General features: G+C 40.7%; 1 long non-coding RNA gene across 2 annotated transcripts; it reads left to right on the top strand.

Moving 5' to 3' along the window:
- Nucleotides 1-2,788: 2,788 nt before the first annotated feature.
- Nucleotides 2,789-21,649, top strand: LOC145410480 (uncharacterized). Of its 2 annotated transcripts, none has more exons than XR_013899271.1 (4): nucleotides 2,789-2,824; nucleotides 11,381-11,634; nucleotides 12,283-12,443; nucleotides 17,011-21,649. It is a non-coding gene; the product is annotated as an uncharacterized LOC145410480 (long non-coding RNA). The 2 variants fall into 2 exon arrangements; XR_013899272.1 differs by lacking the exon at nucleotides 17,011-21,649 and adding an exon at nucleotides 15,681-15,796.
- The last annotated feature ends 641 nt before the right edge of the window (nucleotides 21,650-22,290 follow it).

Genomic DNA, 22,290 nt, shown 5'->3' on the forward strand with positions numbered 1-22,290 from the left:
TGTGGATAATGAACTAGGCGAATTTTTCTGTCTGAATGTTGGATTGAAACAAGGATGTGTCATGTCCCCATGGTTGTTCAGTCTGTATTTGGATGGGGTTATAAAAGAGGTACAAGGTAGGGTAGTGGATGTTGGAGCGACCCTAATAAGAGAGGGCAGTGCTTGGAAACTTCCTGTACTGCTGTTTGCAGTTGATACAGTATTGTTAAGTGAAGATGAAGGGGAACTGCAGGGCTTGGGGAATGAGTTTGGGAGTGTGTCTAAGAAATGGAATTTAAAGGTGAATGTAGGGAAGAGTAAAGTTATGGGCTTTGAGAGAAATGAAGTCACTGAATGTACAGTGAGGCTGGATGAGGAAGAAATGGAAAATGCGTGTGTGTTCAAGTTCTTGGGTAGTTCGATGAGTAAGGATGGAAATTTTGAGGGTGAAGTGCTTGAAAGGGTACAACAGGGAAGAAAGGTTGCTGGTTCTTTGAAAGCAGTGATATGGAACAGGGAAGTGAGTATGGAAGTAAAAAAGTCATTGCATGTCAGCACTGTGGTACCATTTCTAACATATGGAATTGAAGCTTGGACCTTGTTGGAAGGACAAAAGTCAAGAGAGAGAGCAGAGGAACATGTGGAGTTACGTAGAGAGACAGACTGACAAATAAGTAAGCGAAGGAGCGTTGTGATGTGAATGTGGATGTGATAGAAAGCATTAGGAGAAATACATTGTGGTTGTTTGGCCATGTGGAGAGGATGGAGAGCGAGAGATTGGCGAGGAGGGTGTATGTATAAATTGTGATGACATCATTCATATGGTTCCTTCAAGATAAAAAAGAACAAAAAAATAGGGAGAATCTTTTGCAGGGGTATAGACAAATGGGGAACTGTTCAGCCTTGGCGGAGGCTTGCAATCTCGGATTGCTCTTGTTTTTACATTTGATTCTTCCTACCTCCAGATGCTCTCTCTCTCTCTCTCTCTCTCTCTCTCTCTCTCTCTCTCTAAGCACAGGTGGGACTTCTAACTTTTAGGGCTAGATATAGGGCTGTATTCTAGGCGACACTGGAGGCTTCGTAGCACCCATCATTTAGCGATTACTTTGCCAGTTACACCTTAACATTGTCATCTATGCCATTTATATCGTTTTCATATTGATCTAGATTCCATTAGTACCATACAAGAGGAGAGTGAGACACTAGGAAGAGATGCTACGAAAGATTACAAATTTTCCTGGTCGTCATTAATCTCTCCACTATTCGAGATCATTGTTAAGCTGAATTGTCTGGAGATAGGGGAAAAAAATTCTAGGAGTAAACACTGATGTTGGTTTGTTTTTACCTGACACTTCTAACATCCTTCATCCCATGCAATGGATAGCAGTCAGATTGGAGGGTTGATTTGACTACTAACCAAGAAGACTAATCCCAAGGTAATGGGAGTGACCCAATTCTATCACATGAAACCAAACCGACTATAGTAACATCGGTGTCATTTTGTCACTGGATCCTGTATGTAAGCAACTTGCCAGGAATAACCTTAATACAAGATTCACTTATTACATTTCGGTAATAATAATCATCATCATCATCCGGACTTCCTTTCTCACCCTAGGGCAGGGTGAGGAGTAGCAATGCCCAGACAGCCCAAATTTGCCTACTCCAATGGGTCACGCTTCCATTCACACATCATCCAAGCCCCCGGAATCCTGGCTTTATCTGATAGGCCAGCCCAGGTGGCTGCTGTGTCGGGAGGGGGAAGCGCTCCCCCGACACCCTAACAGGGCTATAATACAGTAGATCTAGCTCGGGGAATTCCTCCTTCACATAGTACAGTAGCACAGACAGTACTACAGCTCTGCATCCTTTCCATTGCACATTGCACCTCTTCCTGACTAGAATCATATTCTAGTGTTAATCTGTTGTTAAGTGTTCAAGATGGAGGGGTGACAATTATAGGCCAGCTTAGAGGGCAGTGACGTCATCCAAACGTTGCTTATTCATTACTCTGAATAACTGCTGAATATTGATGTGATTCCCTCCATGTTATTACGGGGCCTTTTAGGCTCTTGTTTAGCGATTTGCATATTACCCATAACCCATTACTGTTTTCACGTATTCCTCGTAGGTGTGTGCAACATCGAGATGCATTACATAAATACCGCACAGGAGAACAATATTTGCGCCATATGCAGAAATAAAGCAGAAGATTTGGTTCTTAAACTCAAGAAAAAACGAGCCCTTTGGGGTACTTTGCGTCGATGAGCATAGAATTTTCATACGGCATACAAATTACTGTATTTTTGAAGCTGTTGAGTGAGCAATCTGCTGTAATTATGTAGCTAATAAAAATAATAATAAAGATAATTGTAAATGAAATGTGTTAGCATGTGTATACTGAAAAGTTTCATACGGCAAAATATTGGAACAGTGACTATTTGGGATCGTTCTTTTTTGTTATAGCCTACATTTGTGGCGCTACTGAGTGATCATTAACTATTAGACTGATATTCAAATGCACCACAAGTAGAACAGAATAAGAATAAGGTGTGTTTGGCAAGTATTGGTTATATGTCGGGCAGCTGGTTGGAAAGATACCAGAAGAAATTTGGTATTTGGTGTCATTATGCCTATCTGTAATAACACGGTAATGCTCTTGAATGAGGAGTAATTATTCACTTTATAATGAAACTGCAGAAGAAGTAGCATAAAATAAGAATAAGATGGTTTTAGCAATTTGATCATACGTCTGGCCGTGCGGCCGGGAAGGAGGCAGCGTGCCACGTCACTTCTTCCCTGCGCAGGACGGTGAGGGATGCTGCGCCGTGAATCGCAAGCCATGGTACGTATTTTCTATATATATTGTCTTTATTCTAATGTGTAGTTGTTAAATTAGAACGTGTAGTCTGTACAGAGGCTAAAATAGAGGAAAAAGCATAGATTCAGTTGCGAAAATGTCTTCCAGCCAGGTAGTCGACCAATGTAATGGAGACGCCATTTTTGCCCAAAGGCGAAGACGATTAATAAGAGCACCATGTCACTCAGGGGATTAATGCAGGATATTCCAATTCTCCGTAGTTCGAAAAATTACAAGGTGAATGATACATTGTGATAAATCATGAGGTACTGGGTAGGTCTTTAAGCTGGTTGACCATATAGACAGTAACACACACTGGCATTCTCACTTATCTCTTCAGATATGTAGGTAGCACAAATTGACAGGTATGGGCTACCGAGCTGGTTAGACCCAATGAACCCGGAAACTTAGTCATGCTGTCTTCCACAGTTATCATGCCATCTTCCATATGCGTGCTGTTATCCATATTATTCATGCAGTCATGCATGTTCATGCTGTTATCCATAGTTTTAGTCATGCTGTCTCCCACATTATTCATTCCATCTTCCACATTCATGCTGTCACCCATTATTAATGCTATCATTCACATTATTCATGTTATCTTCAATATTATTCTTACAGATTACTTATGGAAGGGGTTCTTCAGCCTGTGGCTCCAGCTCCAAATTTAAATCACTATTACTGTGGTCTTGGTGGTTCGGGCATTTATACCGTATATTGGTTCTGTAATTATATTTCCTCTTGCAGTCTCCATATGGCATCTAGATTCCTCTCAAATTTCTTTACATTTTCAGAGTTGACTACATAATCGGGTAGACTTCCATGCTTTCACTATATAGCTTACCAGGTAATGGATATTTTTTAATATTCAGCCTTGCTCTTTTCATGGAGTTTGCAGTTTCCTCTAATAGTTGAGTTTTCTTGTTTCTGAAAGATGTGCTCACAGAATTGCTCATTATATGCTGGTGTACCCTTTGGTGTTTATGGATGCGGTCCAAATTTCATGCAGTCGATTCCAATTGATGCAGGTTGCGTCTGCCACATTTCAACTGCTTATTACCATTCGATGCCGGTTGCATCTAACAAAATGGCCCCCAGTTTTCTGGTTATGGAATGATTTTGCATTCATTTTTGGGTAAGAACAAAGCACTACTTGCGTCCCTGTGTATTCCTCCACCATACTCAACCCACCCCGCACCCAGCGTCGCCCCACTGCCCAAGTCAATGTGCTACGAGCCTTGCTCGAGCGTAATATACAGGGAGGTCCTGAAAATACGCGGAGTTAGGTTTCATTTGGCATAGTCGTATAGTGAATTCTCGTATAACAAAACAGGTAGCTAATGGTAAAATATTGGTTGGGTTCAGGGACCCCATCAAAGGCAAATTTTCAAGCTAAAATACAGTATACGATACCAAACGCAAGAAACATATCTATATTACTGAACTGTAGAGAAAGCAACCTGAAAGAGCAAATAGCATGTAAATAACATGACTGCACATTAATTAAACATATAAAACATGCATAACACCAATCTATAGGTGGTAATGTGTTGGAGATGGGAAGCTGGCAGTCACCAGCTGAGCAGCCGTGCCAGATTCCCAAACCCATATTATTGTACCCAGCACGTTATTTATGCTTTTTTATCACAATTATTGCACTCATAAAGAAAGCTATTTCTTCACATAAATCGGTAATTACTGTGGAATTAATATATTTATATGTGGAGTGATTAATGAACATTATTGAATTTGTTTAACTGTTAAGTACCTACCAAATTATAATACTGGTTATCGTAAAAGTTACTAAACCGTACTGTTGTACTAGTCTTAGAGTAGACTTGTTAATTTTGCAATCCCCAATTTGTTTTTCAGAGTATGTAATTATGGAAGTTTTCACATTATCTCATGCATGCTATCGCATGTCACAAAGTGTGCCAAAATATCACATTTTGCGATAATTATTGCACATCTGTCAATGCTGCAGCTGAGCAGTCCCACTATTTCTATCCAAGGTTGAGAGAAAATGGCGGTGACTGCGTTTGCTGGGGTGATTGAATTAGAATCCTCCCATCTTGCCTTAGACTGAATGTCATATTGGATTTTTGAGATCGCATAATGAAAATAGTCCCTAATTTACCCAGGTCGTATCATCTGTTTCTTGTATATCGAGCGGTCATATAATGGGACCTACTCATAATTCATTTCGTGCTCTGTAAAATTGGCCCAAATTGACGTACTGTAATTCGTCATACACCATCATGTAGCCAAATAAATTCCCCATAACTTTTTCTCAGTAACATTTACCATAAAAATTATACAGTATTTCTATGAGAAAAAAACTGAAGTAAAAAAAAAAAAAAAAGAAAAAATTAAGGCATACTTTATGTTCAGCCGATCTCTTTTACAACACCATAATCAAGTACATGTATGATTATGGTGAAAAAATAATTACGAATATCAGTGGATAAATAAGGGTGTGACAATTGTTTATGAACTATTGAGTGTGCAGGAATAGCTGGGTGACGGAGGGGTCTCTCACTATGTGGCCTTGAGCCCCCAGGGCTGTGTCCCAAGTACATGCTCAAGGTTGGACGCAGTGTGCGTCAATTGGTAATGAGAGGGTTAACAGTTTATAGTTATAAATTATCTCCTCTTGATCTATGTGCCAGTGTTGGAAATTCTGATTTCTCCAGCCTTTCCTCGTAAGTCAGGTCCCTGAGCAATGAAAATAGTTTTGTGATGTGGCACTGAAAATTTTCCAATGCCTCTAAATCTTTCACATTATAAGGGCACCACACCTGGTTCCCATATTCCAATGTGGCTCTCACTTGCGCAGTAAAAAGGGATCTGTCCATGGCTTCATCTAAACAAGTAAAAGATATTGTATATAAGTCCCACCAGTCAGTTAGTGCAGTTGACCATTTCTGCCAGATGTTTAGTAAAACACAGCCTATTGTCGAATATAACTCCTAAGTCATTCTCTAATATAAATGTGTGCAAGGGGACAGGTGTTGCCCAGGAAAGAGGATATTACAGAGGCGTAAAACTTTTGGACCAGATAATGAAGGTAATGGAGAGTGCTCTTGGTATGATTTGAGAAGAGGGAATAATGAGATGCTCTTTGGGTGTGTGCCAGGCACAGGGATCACTGATGCCATATTCATAGTTCGACAGCTTTAGGAAAAATATATAGGAAAGAAAAGGGATCTGTACTTTTTAGGTGGGGGGGGGGGGCTTTGACAAAGTCCCTAGGGAGGTGGTGAGGTGAGCAGTGAGAAAGCTTGGGATAGAGGAGTGGCTGGTTAGAATGGTTATGGCGATGTATATGGGTGCTCACACCCAGGTGAGAGTGAATGGAGATATGAGTGATGAGTTTTCTGTGAATGTTCGTGTGCATCAGTGGTCAGTCTCGAGTCCCATATTGTTTATCATGGCGCTTGAAGCCCTGTCATATTGCTTCAGAAATGGATTCCTGTGGGAGATATTGTATGCCAACGATATGGTGTTGATTGCAGTGAGTGAAAGGGAGGTGGAGGAAAGATTAGGAAATGGGGAGATGGTGTGGGGCACAAATGCATGGGAGTAAATGCACATAAAACAAAAGTGTATCTAGAGCAGGTGGCGGTAGTCGGTTCTCAGTTTTCATCATCTTCAACTTTCCCAATAATCTCTGTTTTTTCTTTATTTTAGTCCACAGTTGTTTGTTCTTCTGTAGATTTTTATTTATCCTCTTCCATAGTTCTGCTCTCCCTCTAAGCTCCTTTGCGGCATGCATATATTAAAAGCTTCATAAACTTATTGTTGAATTTATTCCACATCTCCTAGTTGATGCATAATTCTTCTCTTCATTCCCCCAAATTTGCTCTTGTACAAAAAGTTTTTTCTTCTTTCTCTTCTGAGGGTCTGTTTTACACATGAGCTCTAAACAAATATGATACCCTTTTAAAAAAACATCAAGATTCAGTGCCCTAAGGTCACTTGCCCATACAACATTCGGACACTAAAAAGAAACCACCACCACAGCATACAAACAATATATACGTTCAGTGATGAACTATGCAAGCCCTGCTTGGGCTTCTAACTTCACTGAAACACATTACCCCACCTACCATACTGACCATACAGAACAAGGCCCTAAAAATAATCACAGGCTGCATAGCTACTACACCTACAGGCTGTCTGCACCAAGAAACCAAAGTCCTCGAAGTCAGGGATCATCTAGACATGAGAAGCACACAAATTCTTGCTGCAGCCTCCACAAATCCACACCATCCACTACACTAGCTACATGGCAGCACGTCCACACAAAACCAAGGAACATTAAAACAACACTCGGCTCAGGATGTCATACGCAAATACTGTCATCTCTCCCCCTTCGTCTGTCGCAAACCAGTTTCCAGAAGCATAACCGTGCTCAAATCACTTGCCGCTCTGTTCAGTCACTCAGACAACACACAGCTCCATGCCCGGCCTCCCACCCTTCTGTATTCTACCTCCCTCGTGAGGACAGTGTCCACTTGGCCAGGCTGAGATGTGAGCGTCATCCAGCCCTCCTGAGTTGTCAGAAGAGGCTGGATGACTCCGTCGCTGATGCCTGTCCAGGATGCAGCACTGCACCCCATACTGTTAAGCACATTATGGAAGACTGCATTGCACACAATCACCTGTGCCAACAACACAACATACCCTCCTTGAGAGCTGTATGGGGAAACTCGGTCTTGGCCCTGGCCTTCCTTATGGACTCGAGACTGTTCAACCAGACTGCGTAGGGAACTACTACTGCTACCCTTTTTTGTTGTTTTTATCCATTTTTAAATTCTCTCGCAAAATTTCCTCATTAGTAAAGATAAGGTCCAGTACATTTTCTGTACATCCATCCCTAAATCTTGTTCTCTTTTACATGTTGTGTGAGGTAACAGTCTCTTGTTATTTCTATGACAGCAAAATTCCATCCATCTGCTTCTGGTTTAACTGTGCAATTTTGAATTTTCCCACTTTATGCATGGTGAGTTAAAATCGCCACATATTACTTTATACTGTTCTTAGCACTAAGATCATTTATCTCATGTATTATGTTTTATTAACTGATTATTCTCATTACTGTTGCTTGGTTCCCTGTACTGTATGCTGAGGCTGTCACTATATTATCTGTGTGTCCCTGAACTTCAGTGCAAAATATTTGCAGAATTTCTCCTTTAGAGTTACAATGTTGTACTTTCCTTACATAAATTAGTAATCCTCTTCCTGCACTGCATAACAAATTGTTCTAAAGTATATCATGACCATCAGTATTATATTTGACTAATGTTCATTCATATCAGTTTTTTTGGTTTAGCTTTTCGTATCATTATTACATGTGGGTATGAGTATTTTGCTAACTCTGAATTTCATTAATTTTGTCCCAGACAGAACATCCCCAATACTAAATAACACATGAAACCCATCTAGATCAATTTTCTATGGTCTTTGTTGTTGTTGTCCATAATGTCTTAATCCCTCTTGTCCTGGCCCTGTGGCCCCTTCCTGTATCCTTTGTTCCACTTCCTTATTATGGTGATGTGTCTGTCCCAGGGGTATCCTCTCACTGTGTAAAAAACATCTGTTTTTTTTTTTCCATGTCAGTCATCTCTCTTACCTCATCTCTGAGCTCCTTACCTATTAACCATTCACCTTGGTTTTTATCATGGGACAGTCCTATCTGGCTGACCATTAAGTTAATTGATTTCTTCATTCTGTACACATTCCCCTTGATATGCTCTGGCAGTCCTCTTTGAAGAGACACCAGGATTGGCCTGCACTTCCCAGTCTCAGTTGCCCAGTTTGGATCATGGTTGTCAATCCTTCTGTCAAAGATATCATCATCATAGATTTTCACATCAGTCTCGGGGTACAATACCCTTAAGATCATCTTATCGTATTTTACTCTTGTGGTTCTTAATCCAAATTACTGACCTGTTCTGGTACTCTGTGCTTGGCTATATTGTTTTTCCTGTCTAGTCGTTCCTATACTTTGGATGTAGGTATAGTCACTGACTTTGCCTCATTCACCTTTTCCATCATGCTAGATGCGCAAACTTTCTTGGCTTCCTCTTGTCGTACATCCTTATAGGAGCTTCCTAGATCTACCTTAACTTCATCACAGACCATCATTTTCAACTTTGCTAAATGTTTCTTCATTATTTCATCATAGTTTTCCGTAGAAACCTTCTTAAGGTCTTCCACTTCCTCACTTTTTCCTCCTGCATCTCTCCTGTCAACATTTTTTTTTTCAACTCATGTTTCCTTTGAAAGCCATTTTCAAGATTATTCATTCTCTCCTCAACTTGTCTCGCCTTTTAGATAACTTAATAATATTTGAAAGCAATTTGGCTGCAACTCCATTACACTTCTTGCATTACTGGTATTGTGCTTTTATCATTTTCCACGAGAAACTTATATACTTCGTCATTTATGTTTTCACATGAAACCAGATGCCACAAATCACACACTCCACATAGCAAAGCTTGGCCCTTTTCCTCAGCTCTTTACCTGCACGTCCACACCTTGTGACCCCATCAACTGCTCCTGCTCCCTTGCTCTGTCCACCCTTGTCTGCAATCGCCCATGCTGTCCCACATATCATGCTGTCCCCTAGTCATGCTGTTTCCGATAGTATTCATGTATTCTTCCATATTATTCCTGCTTTCTTTCATATTCCTGCTTTCCTTCATTTTATTCATGCTTTCCTCCGTGTTATTTATGCTTTCTAATTTTTTCTATTTTATTCACTCAGGGATGAACTGTATGAGCTGAGATAGCAGTGTTTACTCCTTCACTAGTAGTTCGATATTTTCAGAGTTTTATTCACTTTAGATTTATCTTTGCCATGGATAGGTTATATATGGCATTGGTACCCTCTCGTTATCAGTGACCTAATAAAAGTGTTTACAGTAATTATAAGAATGAACTGAAGGAGCGTTTAGTGTTTTAGGCCTCTATTTTCCTTGGTTTGTTACCTGCATGGTCTTTTTCATGTTTAGGTTTGGTCAGTATTTTAAAATTCCAGCAATCCCAAAGTCGTTATATTTCTGGAACAAGACTGCAGTGAGTTTGATTAGTATGAACCAGTTTTATCCAGAAAAGAGCATGGTAAAGTACCGTTGAACTTCAGCTTGCAGTTAATTCAGTTATTTGGAGATGTATACTGTTGTCCATTTTTGTCTGGTTTACCACAGTACACTAGGTTTTCCTTTGCGGAAACAGTCTGGGATAATATTTAGAAACCACAGCTGCAAAGGAAGCATTGTATTTTGTTTTTCCATTTATTATTAACTAGTTTGTTGCACATGCCCCTTGAGAGTGTCAGTGTTACCCCAAGGAGGGATTAATGGCTAGTGACAGCCAGAGGGATGGCCAGGCTGACACTCACCTCCCCTAAAATATGCTTGGCCAACCCAAATTTCCGAGGGGATAATCCTGGACTGCTAAATATTTACCGTCTGTGGAGGTGGTTGGAGGGTTTTCAGTAGGCAGCAGAGTTTTCCCAGTATTGCCTTAAACTTCAAATGTCACTGTCAGCATTACCTCTCTACAGCAGTGGCTGTTCTTAAGTCATATTACAATGATTCTGATTTGGTTGAGCTTGTGCAAAATGTCACTGAAAAACTGAAGACTCTGACAAACTGCAAATTGTTTACAGTATTTTTCTTTTACAGCTTTTGTGATTTTGATATAAATTAAGTGGTTTGCTATAAAATCAGAAGTGTTTTGGATTGGGTGCTTTTCTATCAGTCTCTAGATTTAATAAATCGTTACTGCCTTCTGGGTAATTTTCTAGTTTCAGTCCATAAACAGCCTGTTGGTGTATTTCCCCCCCCCCCCTCAGACTACCAGTTTGAGATTTCCTACACCTCCCATGAAATGAAAATTCCAACCCATTTTGGACATTAACTAACCCAAACCCCACTAAACCAAACCTAAACCTGTAGCAGTTGAATCCTTACCTAAAATAAATTTCAACCTTTCTTTAGCCTCACAAGAAAACCAGAGCAGGAATGGGAGGACACCTGTTAGAGAAGCCATGGCAACACTGCCAGGCAGCACCTTAGTTGGTGATGGCTGCCAACTGGCTCAATTTAAAAGATACTATCTTTTATTAATTTTTGTTAAGTGTTATGGATGATGTTGCAGAGGATCTAACAGTAGAACACTCCTAAAACTGGATTATGAACTGAAATGAGATACTGTAATGCTTTTTTTTTTTTTTTTTTTTTTTTTTTTTTTTTTTAAATAATAAATAATACTGTATATTTTACAGCACAGCCTTGATGAGTATTTTAAGGTAGGTGTGCAGAGCTGCCCAACCTAGTGTGCATTTGAGATTCTGTACATCTCCAGCTGTGTCATAATTGTATCTCATAGGCCTACTTTATTTATACATTACATTACAGCCCAAAGACATTCAAGTGGGTGTGGAGATTCTCTCTCTCTCTCTCTCTCTCTCCTTCTTTTTTTCCCACATCTGTAGCTCATATTGCACCTAATTGTATTTTCTCATGACAGCACAGCCTGAGCCTCCAAGGCAGGTGTGGATGCGGACCATCTCACCCCTGCTTCTATCTGTGGGGCTGATCTGGGTACCTCCAGGACAATCGCTACCTCAGCTGGCTTTCCCCAAAATTGGTGACCTGTCTGTAGTCACAAATGAAGGAGGAGGAAGAGGGAGTTGGCCATGAGCGGTCGATAGGGAGATTCGATCTTGTTCTTGAGTATGTAGCAGTGGTTCCGAGCCTTGCATTCACCCATCAAACCCGCAGGTGTGTATTCCCGTTCTTTGTGTGCACTCTTAAGCTCTTTTATGCCATGCTGTCTTGCAGTTTGCACTTAACACTACTGGTTGGTTTTACACCTAAAGGCCCTTGAATAAAAGGTGTTTGACAAGCCTTCATTAGTCCTTTCAATCCAAGGCCGGTCTCTTAAGCTGCATAAGTGCGTGTGGCTCTTATGCCCCCATGCCTTGCAGTAAAACTGTGCGTAACAGGAAGAACAAACTGAGTGACATTCTTATTTAGAAGAGTTTTAAAAATCTTTTTTCAGTTATACCGTTGTGTATTTTTCATGTCTTTTGGTTTATGTAACTTTTCCTCCAGCCTCCCTGCCATGGGCACTGCAGAGACATGGTCATTTTAGGATATTTAATCCAGTCAGGGTCAGTCAGCCTGGTACAGCCATGGGCAATAGTGTTCAGACAATTCACTTCCAGCTGTGGCAGTGGAAGGTATTACATATCTTTTTGTTAATAAACACAATTTTGGTATGGACCACATCCATTTGGAATGGTACCATATAACCCATTGGACCCCAAGCTGTCCATTTGTGTTGCCATCTGAAGGTAACTGTACAGTGTGTGGATAGTGCATATAAAGCTACTACATATCCCATGATCAAAACTTACATTGTTCCAGGTGATGCTGCTACCGCATGACACATTTGTCAGGATTTGACAGAGCGAGGGTGCAGAATGCTGATAGAAGAAATTTGTTGACAAGATGGGTGAACAGTCCTTGCTCTCAACACAATGGGCACCTCAGAGATTGGACCAAAGACTGCACCAGGTCAAGTAAAGGTCAGAATTATAATCTGTTTTTTAAGTAAAATTGACATCTCTCCATCTTCAGTGTGGAGCTGTAACAAGAGGTTACCACTAGAATATGGTGGTTGTCTTGAAGTGCTGTGTAAAGGATATGGAGCTGTAGTATTGTCATATAGCTACACAGAAAATAAGATTGAAAACAACAAATCTCCTAAATTGAATGAAATATTGTCCCAGAGAATGGTTTACTATACTCCATTTCACCAAGTTTGGCACTATCAGTGATATCCTCAACTTCTGTAGTGTTGATGTAAATCCTCAGCACTAGGTAACCATCTATGTTTTACCTTGAGAACCAATATATAAAGGCAATACAAAAAGATATATCCAGTTCTGAAGACCTGTATCAATGTTACAGGTGCTGAAGACATCACTGATGGTTCCAGACGGTGAAGTGAAGTGACATATAGGGCGTTAGATATCATTTTTTATTATAAGTGTTCTGGTGTTATCCTGAACAAAATAACCCAGACTTGAGACTGGATTGCAGGTTTTCTCATAGTTCAGTTATTATCTTTGGTACAAAATACCATGATGCACCAACTCCCATGAAGGGGTTTAAGAAGTTATAATCTAGTCCTGTGTTGTATAAAGGTATTCCTGGTATAGATATTTGGAATGGTCTTCACTTGTCACCAGTTCATGAGTGCTCAGTCTTTTCCCTTGAACAGTTTTGTGGCAGCTGTAAACCCAACCATCCCTCTTATATAAACAATTATGGGCCACTTCTGTTTTTAGTGCTTTAACCCCACTAGATCACCAGGCATCCATTTTTCATTGTTGGCAGCACCACATAGAGTAGATGGTGCCTATAATAAAGCTAATACCTACCGGTACCTAACTACAGTATGATATGTTGCCCTTACTGTATGTAAGTCTTTCAAAAACAGATTTTGGCACATAGGGTTAGCTTGATGGAATTGCCCGATACTGTATTTTTAAAGCATAATACACACTTCACGGAAACTAAGCCCAATTTTTCACCATTTTGCAGCTTATTTCACATAGATCAGTGCCATAAATAGACAATCCTACAGCTCTACATCCTTTTCCTGATTCTTAGGACTAGCGTCATATTAACCTATTGTTTTGACCATGTAGATGGAGAGATGGGAATTTTTGGCTGTTAAAGTGGAATAGTTTTCATATTAGTGAAGGTAGTTACATCATCATCATCATCATCCAATTGTACATTGCCCCATGAGGAGCGTAGGAGCCCAGGGCTAGGCAGTTGGTCCCGACATTTAAGATGAGAGTGACCAGCCTCACTCATCCCTGAGTGGCACTACGTAAGCAATAAACCCCAACCACCCCTTGGATATAAACCTTCACCGGCTCAATCCGATTGGAGCGCAATAATTACTCACTAAACCACCAGGCGCCAAAATTTGGTTATATGGTTACCACCCAGCTTAGTAAATGGTTTCCAGGTGCACAGGAAACCATTTGGCTTGTCACTCAGTGTAGAGTTACCCACAGGCCGAAGGAAGTGGAAAGAATGAAGGAAAGAAAGACAGAAGAGGGAGTGTAAAGTCACCCATAGGCAGAAGGACAACGAAAGATGAAGGAAAGAAAGACAGAAGAGGGAGTGTAAAGTCACCCATAGGCAGAAGGACAACGAAAGATGAAGGAAAGAAAGACAGAAGAGAATGGAAGGAAAGAAGGATGGAGAGGAAAGGGCAGACACCCGAGAGCAGCACTACATCGAGTACAATTTTGTAATTCCTTGTTTATTAGATGTTTCATGCTTGTTATGGCTTCAGGCCCGTATGGATGTGAACCCAGTGGACTGCAAACTAAATGTTTTCTCACTTTAAAACTTAACGTGGGAGTACGTTTCATGTAACTCAGCACTGTTCACTATGAAAGTCTAGCCTGCTGTGCAGAGTGAGAGTTGAAACATTGAACATTAGTATCTATCATTGTACTATATATTACTTATTTCTTTAACCCAAGAATGTCAGCTTGCACCTCCTGCACATTGGATGTCTTGCAGCACTCGAAGTCATACTAAAAAAAAATTGAATGCCATGCATTGCTCTGGCACAGAGGGGTTTCTAATGACTTGAAATTGGTCATGTGGTGGCATTTGGAGCTTTTTTCAGCTACTATTCCTTCTCACGTATCGACTGCTCCTGTCACCCCTAAAACTGAATATTGAAACACCTGCCCTGATTTTACTAATGCAGATACAATCTACTGTAGACCTGAGTACATAGTGTGGCATACCCAGATTTTTAAAAATATACTTCTCATGCCGGGATTCTCAAAGTAAATTTATTTTTTTATATATATTTTTTTAATTGGACAAATTCCCATGATGAACAGCAAATGCATTTCGGTAACAAACATTGAAAAATCGACTATTATACATGCCCATACTAAACACGTTTACCTGTTGAGGGAGTAAAATGACTTTTTACTGACAACAGAAAAAATTTCTGTGGTATCGTGGTTAGGGCAGTACATCCTAATTTCATTTTAGATTAAATTTCTTATGAAAGTCAGTACACAAACATATACCCAGTCATATCAGATACATTTTAACACAAAGCAGCCTTATTCTGATTTAATATTTAAAAACATTTCTTGCTAGAAAATAACCCTCTCTCTATGCAGTTTTAATTTACAAGTAAGATAGGCTTTAGGAACATGTCTGTAGTGTTAAGCAAGGAATTACTATACAGTAATTTGGAGAGTTGTTAATGAAGGTTTGCCTAATACAGTGGTTCTCAAACTTTTTAGCGTGTGACCCTATTTGGAATATTTCAAGACTTCGCACCCCACAGGGTACAAAAATCAAACAAAGAGAGAGTAACCGGTATGTAGCCTATCGTAGTTGTAATGAATATGCTAATAGTTTAATAAGGATAAATACAGTTTAATTAAGTAAATAAAATACAGTGAAAGCATTAGGCCTATTCTATGTCCCTGCAACCCATCAATATTCCTCTCACGACCCACCTTTGGTTCGTAACCCATAGTTTGAGAATCACTGGCCTAATAGATAGCAGTTTGTCATTGGATGAACCATTAATACTTTCTCATTATCAATTTATTGTACACATACTTCAGTATATAATTTGTTATTGCACACTGTTTTGAGATAAAATAACATAGTTTTCTGGACCCTACCTAATTCTATAATTGGGAGAAAGTTCAGTGTGACAGCACTTGCAGTGAGTGTTCAGAGGTAGTTTATATCATTAGTAGCAGATGGGTGGCCACCATCCATGAAGGCTGGGAGATACAACAAAGAGTGGAGTGGCCATGAGCCTCACAATCACTCGTAGGCAGGAAACATTCATCTACAGGATATTGTTGTTGAGCAGCCCTAGTCTGGCCAGGCTGACCCATCAACTGCAGGGCTGGCCTGTGCAGCGAGGCAGTGTTTGCCTGCGATACAGTGAGGCTGGATGAGGAGGCAATGGGAAATGTGGGTACGTTTAACTATTTGGGTAGTGTGATGAAGTATGAAAGTTTAGACTCTAAACTTTCATACTTCCTTATCACACTTTAGAGGGTGAAGTGCTTGAGGGGGTGCAACAGGGAAAAAATGTTGCTGGTTCTTTGAAAGCAGTGATAAGAAAGAGGGAAGTGAGCATGGAAGTAAAAAAATCGCAGCATGACAGCATTGTGATACCAGCTCTAACTTATGGAAGTGAAACTTGGACCTTGCTGGAAGAGCACAAGTCAAGAGTGAGAGCTGTGGAAGTGAGTTACAGGCATACCCCAGTTTAATGATGTAATTGGTTAGGTAAAACCCCATCATTAGGTGGGGTATCGTATATCAGGATACTTATAACATGTAATGTGGAGCATTTATCGGCCTTGGGTTTCCCCCCAAACCAAGCCCAAAGCCCATCCAAATGAGCCCAAAAACAAGTTTAAAGATAATCAAAATTGCTTAACAGCTGTCAGGGAAGCTAACCTAAACCTTACACCTGTAAATAACTCACTAAAACCAACAAATAAAATCTGAAAATTGTCCAATATGTTTCGAAAAAATCAAGCTTAGTAAACTGTACCCCACAGTGATAATGTTCACCTCACTTATGACTAAAGCACATTATTCAAAGTCTAAAAACAGTTTATAAATAATCCTAAACACATAATTTTAGTCTATCATCAAAATTGTTAAAAAAATCAAAACCCGTCGTTAAACCAGAGTTTGGCCATCGTTAGGTGGGGTATGGTGGTATTTCTACCTGCATCAGTAAGGCGGGGTATCGCATCTAGGAGTATCATATATCGAGGTATTACTGTATTTGAAAGGGGCATGTTGAGTTCCGTGGAGGGACAGACTGACAAATGAAGAAGTGAAATAGCTTTGTGATGTGGATGTGGATGTGATAGAATGCATTAGGAGAAATACTTTGAGGTGGTTTGGCCACGTGGAGAGGATAGAGAGCGAGAGACTAATGAGGAGAGTGTACGCGAGTGAGATGGAAAAGGAAGGGGAGGCCAAGGATGATATGGAGGGATATTAGTATAAGTTCAGGCAAGTGTGCTAGTTTTCACCACTTCCTACCCTCCTCAGCAGGCGAGGTAGATGGCGGACTTGTAGTTGCAGGCTGAAGTCAACAGAGGAGAAGAGAGATCCGACCCCTCCCAACGGTCTAAACTTCAGATGGCGGGCTTGGAGTTGCAGGCTGGAGTCTACAGAGGAGAAGAAGAAAGATCCTTCCCTTCCCAACAGGCTAAACTTATATGGAGGGCATGGAGTTGCAGGCTTACTGTAGGTCAACAGAGAAGAAAGATCCTACACACCCCAACAGGCTAAACTTCAGATGTAGATGGTGGGCTTGTAGTTGCAGGCTGAAGTCAACAGAAGAGAAGAAAGATCTTACCCTTCCCAACAGGCTAAACTTCAGGTATAGATGGCGGGCTTGGAGTTGCAGGCTGCGGTCAACAGAAGAGAAGATGAAGAAGATGCGAAAGTCAGAAGGAAATTATGCAGTAAACACCTAATCTATGAAGTGAAGGACATCAGCACTCTTCTGTCTCCCATTGATACCATACATTTTTAAGTACAGTTCACTAAAAAAGTATTGGCCATCTTACCGCACGTATCATTCTGAAACATAGATGAAGCATTGTGATATATTGGGCACCCTGTCATTATAAATGTAAATATTGCCCTTGGTAATTATTACAGCTGAATCACATAAATTTTCACATATTGGATGGTATATGTTTTGTTGGAGTATGTTAACTCCCTCGTGCACCGTTAAGTTTTCTGTAAGTGTGTGTGACCTGACCAGAGAAAATCCCACAAGGGCAGTCTCTCACACAAAGGAAAACATTTCCATGTATTTTATTTGCCCCAGAAATTGGTTATAATGGTATACTGTCATCATCCCTGATGTTTATGCTATACAATAAGCTAATAAAAACACACAAAATTGATGAGTAAAAGTACTGTGAAAGCATCGAAATGAGTTGCGAATACTGTTGTTCAACAGTCAAAGTAATTGCCCTACACTCTAGCACAAAATTTTGTCCACATATTGCAGGAGCTAAGCGTATGTCTAGATGTAGAATTTCATGAGCTCTCACGTGGTTGTTGGAATTCTGATACGACTAGTAATTTTTGAATAATTGTAAAAAAAAAAATCCCCCCTCCCCACGGATCCGAAAACTGAGAGAATGCTGGCCATTTGAGAGTGTTGGCCTGGAAATAGACACCCTCCCCTATGACGAACCAAATATTGATGCATTTCATGCTAAAACATAATTTTTGGTGAATATTTTTCCAGAATTGCCTAATCAGCTTCTCTTCAGACCAACACTGAGAAGTGTGTCATCGGTTCCTCTTCAGACTAACACCATTTTGACTCGTTTTTTCATCATGCGCGAAGGGGTTAATAGATTAATGTGCATCTGCAAAGCTCATTCATTTCCACAACCGACCATCCTCATGTGTGCGATACTTTTTTGGTTGATTGTACAACAGTGAAAAAATAAGGAAAATTTGTAAACTACTTAGTGTTCTGAGGTTTAAATACCCCTTTTATAAATCTTCTCTAGCTGCCCATTCAAGTCATCTACCTCTTCCCCTCATTATTATTATTACTCTTATTATTATTATTACTTGGCGTGTTTCACTGTTGTGGTGTTCATTGTTCACACTTTTGTGCCTGTTTCTGAATCTTGGCTCAACCCATCATTAGCTGAGAACAAAGTCTAGATGATGGTGAATCTGTTATTTATTTTTATTATTATAATTATAATTATTATATTATTATTATTATTATATTATAATTTATTATTATAATTTATTATTATTGTTTAGTTTGGCATGGAAACAAAAAAAAATGAGAGATGTGGACGTGGGATTGGAGAGGAATGTGTATGTGGAGTTTGTAGAATGGATAGGATAATAATTTATGTGATTCGTGAAAGGTATGAAGTAAAGAAGTCTGTGGACAGTAAGGTTGAAGGCTGTGTCTGCTTGGATGGTATGGTTATATAGAGAGAATGTATATGAACAGGGTGGTGAAAAAGGTACGTGTGACTGATGCCGTATTTTCTTCATTCACACCATGGCCATACAGTTTCATACAAAACCACACAGTTTCAAACCATTTCATACGATACCGTCTGAAGTCAAATGCTACTTGGAGGTGGTTTGAAATATGTTACCAGAATAACTGAATTTTTTTACAATGTCAAACAAAATGGAAGTGACGCCATGTTGCTGTCTAACAATCCATTGCTTCCTGATCCTACCATAAGTCTGGAGGCTTCCACCATAAACATTTAATATTTGTCAAACAGTAATTTACAATGTTGTATTGTTATTTGAATGATACCGTGTTGATATTACTACATTGAAAGCAGCCTTTGAATATTTATACAGTAGATCAGTTCAGTCAGAGATTTAAAAATGCTGATACATGTTACCCCATGGCGGTATTTCCTGTTCAGCATCAGAAGGTAATTTTATGAAGATAACACCCATTTCACTTGCTGTTAAATATAGACCCTCCCAATAACTAATTGGGGGAAAGCCTGATTCGAGAAAGCTGTAAGTCAATTTTATCCGAAGTTTCCCCTTGAGGTGGGATTTCAAGCATTTGTTTGAAAATAAATGAGTTCAGTAGCATATTCTAGTACTTAAAATGAAAACTATACCAAATCTATATTAACTTGGCCCAAAATTTTACCATGTTGCAGCTTGTTTCACATCCTTGTTGGAGTAAAAAAGGAAGGAAGTGCGTGTATTGTGAACTGTTGCCCATCATATAACAGACATTGTTCAGTATAGCTGATTGAAGTTCAGTGGCTTCATAGTGTCCGTTAAATGTGATATCTGGTTTATCGAGGTTTGTTAAATTGAGGAACTTATGTAATTTGAACACGATTTGCATTACTTTGTAAATTTCTATTTAAAGGTAGTGTGGACTTGTCTGCTCTCGGCATATTTTTTTCTTGGTGTGCAGTTTAAGGAGAGTAATTGAGAAGTCTTAGGTACGAGCTGGTAATGAGTATGCTATTGTTGGCATCCAGCTGTGGCTTCGAGCAGTTGAAGTGAAGTGGTATTGTTGAGATTCCTAAATATCCCGTAATGCTTTGAGATGCTGTCAGTGGTTAATTAGAGGATCACAACAGTGTACTCCCGTCTTGACTACCCATCATTTTCATTAGTACCGTATTAGAGTCCCTGCAGAGAAGGCAAGGGTTTTGTTGAGGAAGTCAGCTGTTAACTTAACTATGCAGTGTTACCTACTACAGTGCCTCCCTTCCTACCAGCCTCACCCCCCTCCTAACCACCTACCTCACCTCCTGACCACCTACCTCACCCCCTCTTTACCCCCTACCTCATCCCCATCCTGACCACCTACCTCATTCACATCCTTCCTCACCGCCTCCCTGCCATGCTGCTTCATCCCCTTCCTACCTTCTTGCCTCGCCCCCTTCCATCCATCCTACCTAAACTCTCCCCCCTCCCTTGCCATCCCACCTCACCCCCTTCCTGCCACCCTGTCTCACCCCTTTCCAACCATCCTGCCTTGCCCCCTCCTTGTCATCGTGCCTCACCCCCTTCCTTCCATCCTGCCTCACCCCTCTTGCCATCCTGCTTACCCTCCCCACCCCTCCCACTGCCATCCTGCCTCATGCTTGGCTGCTACACCTCTGCCCTGCCTACTTGCTACACCCATTCCATCTCTTACCTCCTCCCTGTTACCTCTTATCCCATCATGCCATCCTGACTCATACCCATTCCTCTCCTGATTACCTGCCCTGCCCCCACCCTGCCTATCTTCTTACCCCTAGGCGGAATGTGTGCAGAGTGCATTGAATGCCTATGATGAGAAAATACTGTGATTGGTTTGAGTGCACCAAGGAAGTGTGTTAATGTAGTTGAAGAGAGCGTGCTTAGATTGCGTGGCCATATGGAGGGAATGGATGGAAACAGGTGGTGGAAAGGATATAATTATGTGAGTTTATTGGTTTGAGTGGCTATGGCCACCACACTGGACTAAAGCAACTCATTGTTCACATCTCTCATGACAGCTGAACTTAATTACTTAATCTGTCTAGGTGTTTCATATTTAATAAGATTTGTTAGTGTCAGCATTTTGATATACATTTGCATCAGTGTAGGTCATTATGATAAATAATGACACAGTAAACGGTGTCTTTCAAAACCCAGTATTACATATTAATACAGGCCCACAACCCTCAGAACATTAGGTCTGAGTTTCTAAATTACAGAGACAGAGCAATACTTCCAGCAGATGTTTTGCATTCCTGTACACTCTCTAAACATATCATCAGCTGGTGATTTGATGGTTTTGCAAACAGTATTGTTGCAGTGCACGTTTTTTATTATCTGGTGATTTAATGGTTTCACAGACAGTATTGTTGCAGTGCACGTTTTATCAAAGCAAAATGATATTTCTGATTGGATTTGTACCTGAACCAATACTATCACCAGATGTTTTGCATTCTTGCACGTCTTTCCAAAAAGGATTATCAGCTGGTGATTTGGTTTCACAAACAGTATTGTTGCAGAGCATTTTTTGTTTTGTTTTTACAAAAGCAAATATTTTTGAATGGATTTGTATGTTATATAGAATAATCATGATGTACAAAAAAAAAAAAAAAAACCGTGTATGTGTAAAGTTACTGGATTTTTTTTTAAATATAATGATGGAAGTAGTACTTCTTGGACAGTGTCCACAGAGTTTGTTCTTAGGTGAATTATTGCTTGTCCCCCCCCCCCATTCTCCTTACCTTCACTTAACCTGCACCCCACCTCCTTTATTTCCTCTACCTCCTCATCCTTCCTCCATACTACCTCCCCAGTTTCCCAACTCACATTGCCTCCTTCACGTTCCAATTTTCCTCCCTTCCTCATTTTTACCTCCCTCCCTCCCCCTTCCTCCTTTCTTCCTTCCTCCCCCTTCCTCCTTTCTCCCTCCCTTCCTCCCCCTTCCTCCTTTCTCCCTCTCCCTTCCTCCCCCTTCCTCCTTTCTCCCTCCCTCCCCCCACCTTCCTCCTCCTCTCTTCCTCCCTCCCCCCCCACCTTCCTCCCTCCCTCCCCTCATGTTCCTCCTTTCTCCCTCCCCCCTCCTCCTCTTTCTCCTCCCCCCACCTTCATCCTTTTTGCTTCTTCCTCCTTTCTCCCTCTCCTCACCTTCCTCCTACTCTCTCCCCCCCTACCTCCTCCTCTCTCCCTCCCTCAACGTCCACCTCTCTCCCTCCCTCTACGTCCACCTCTCTCCTTCCCCCTACGTCCACCTCTCTCCCTCTCCCTACGTCCACCTCTCTCCCTCCCCCTACGTCCTCCTCACTCCCTCCTCCTACGTCC

Source organism: Coenobita brevimanus, chromosome 85 (assembly GCF_032717465.1).
Source record: "Coenobita brevimanus isolate Jiangsu-jjx chromosome 85, ASM3271746v2, whole genome shotgun sequence".
Classification (NCBI taxonomy): Eukaryota; Metazoa; Arthropoda; class Malacostraca; order Decapoda; family Coenobitidae; genus Coenobita; species Coenobita brevimanus.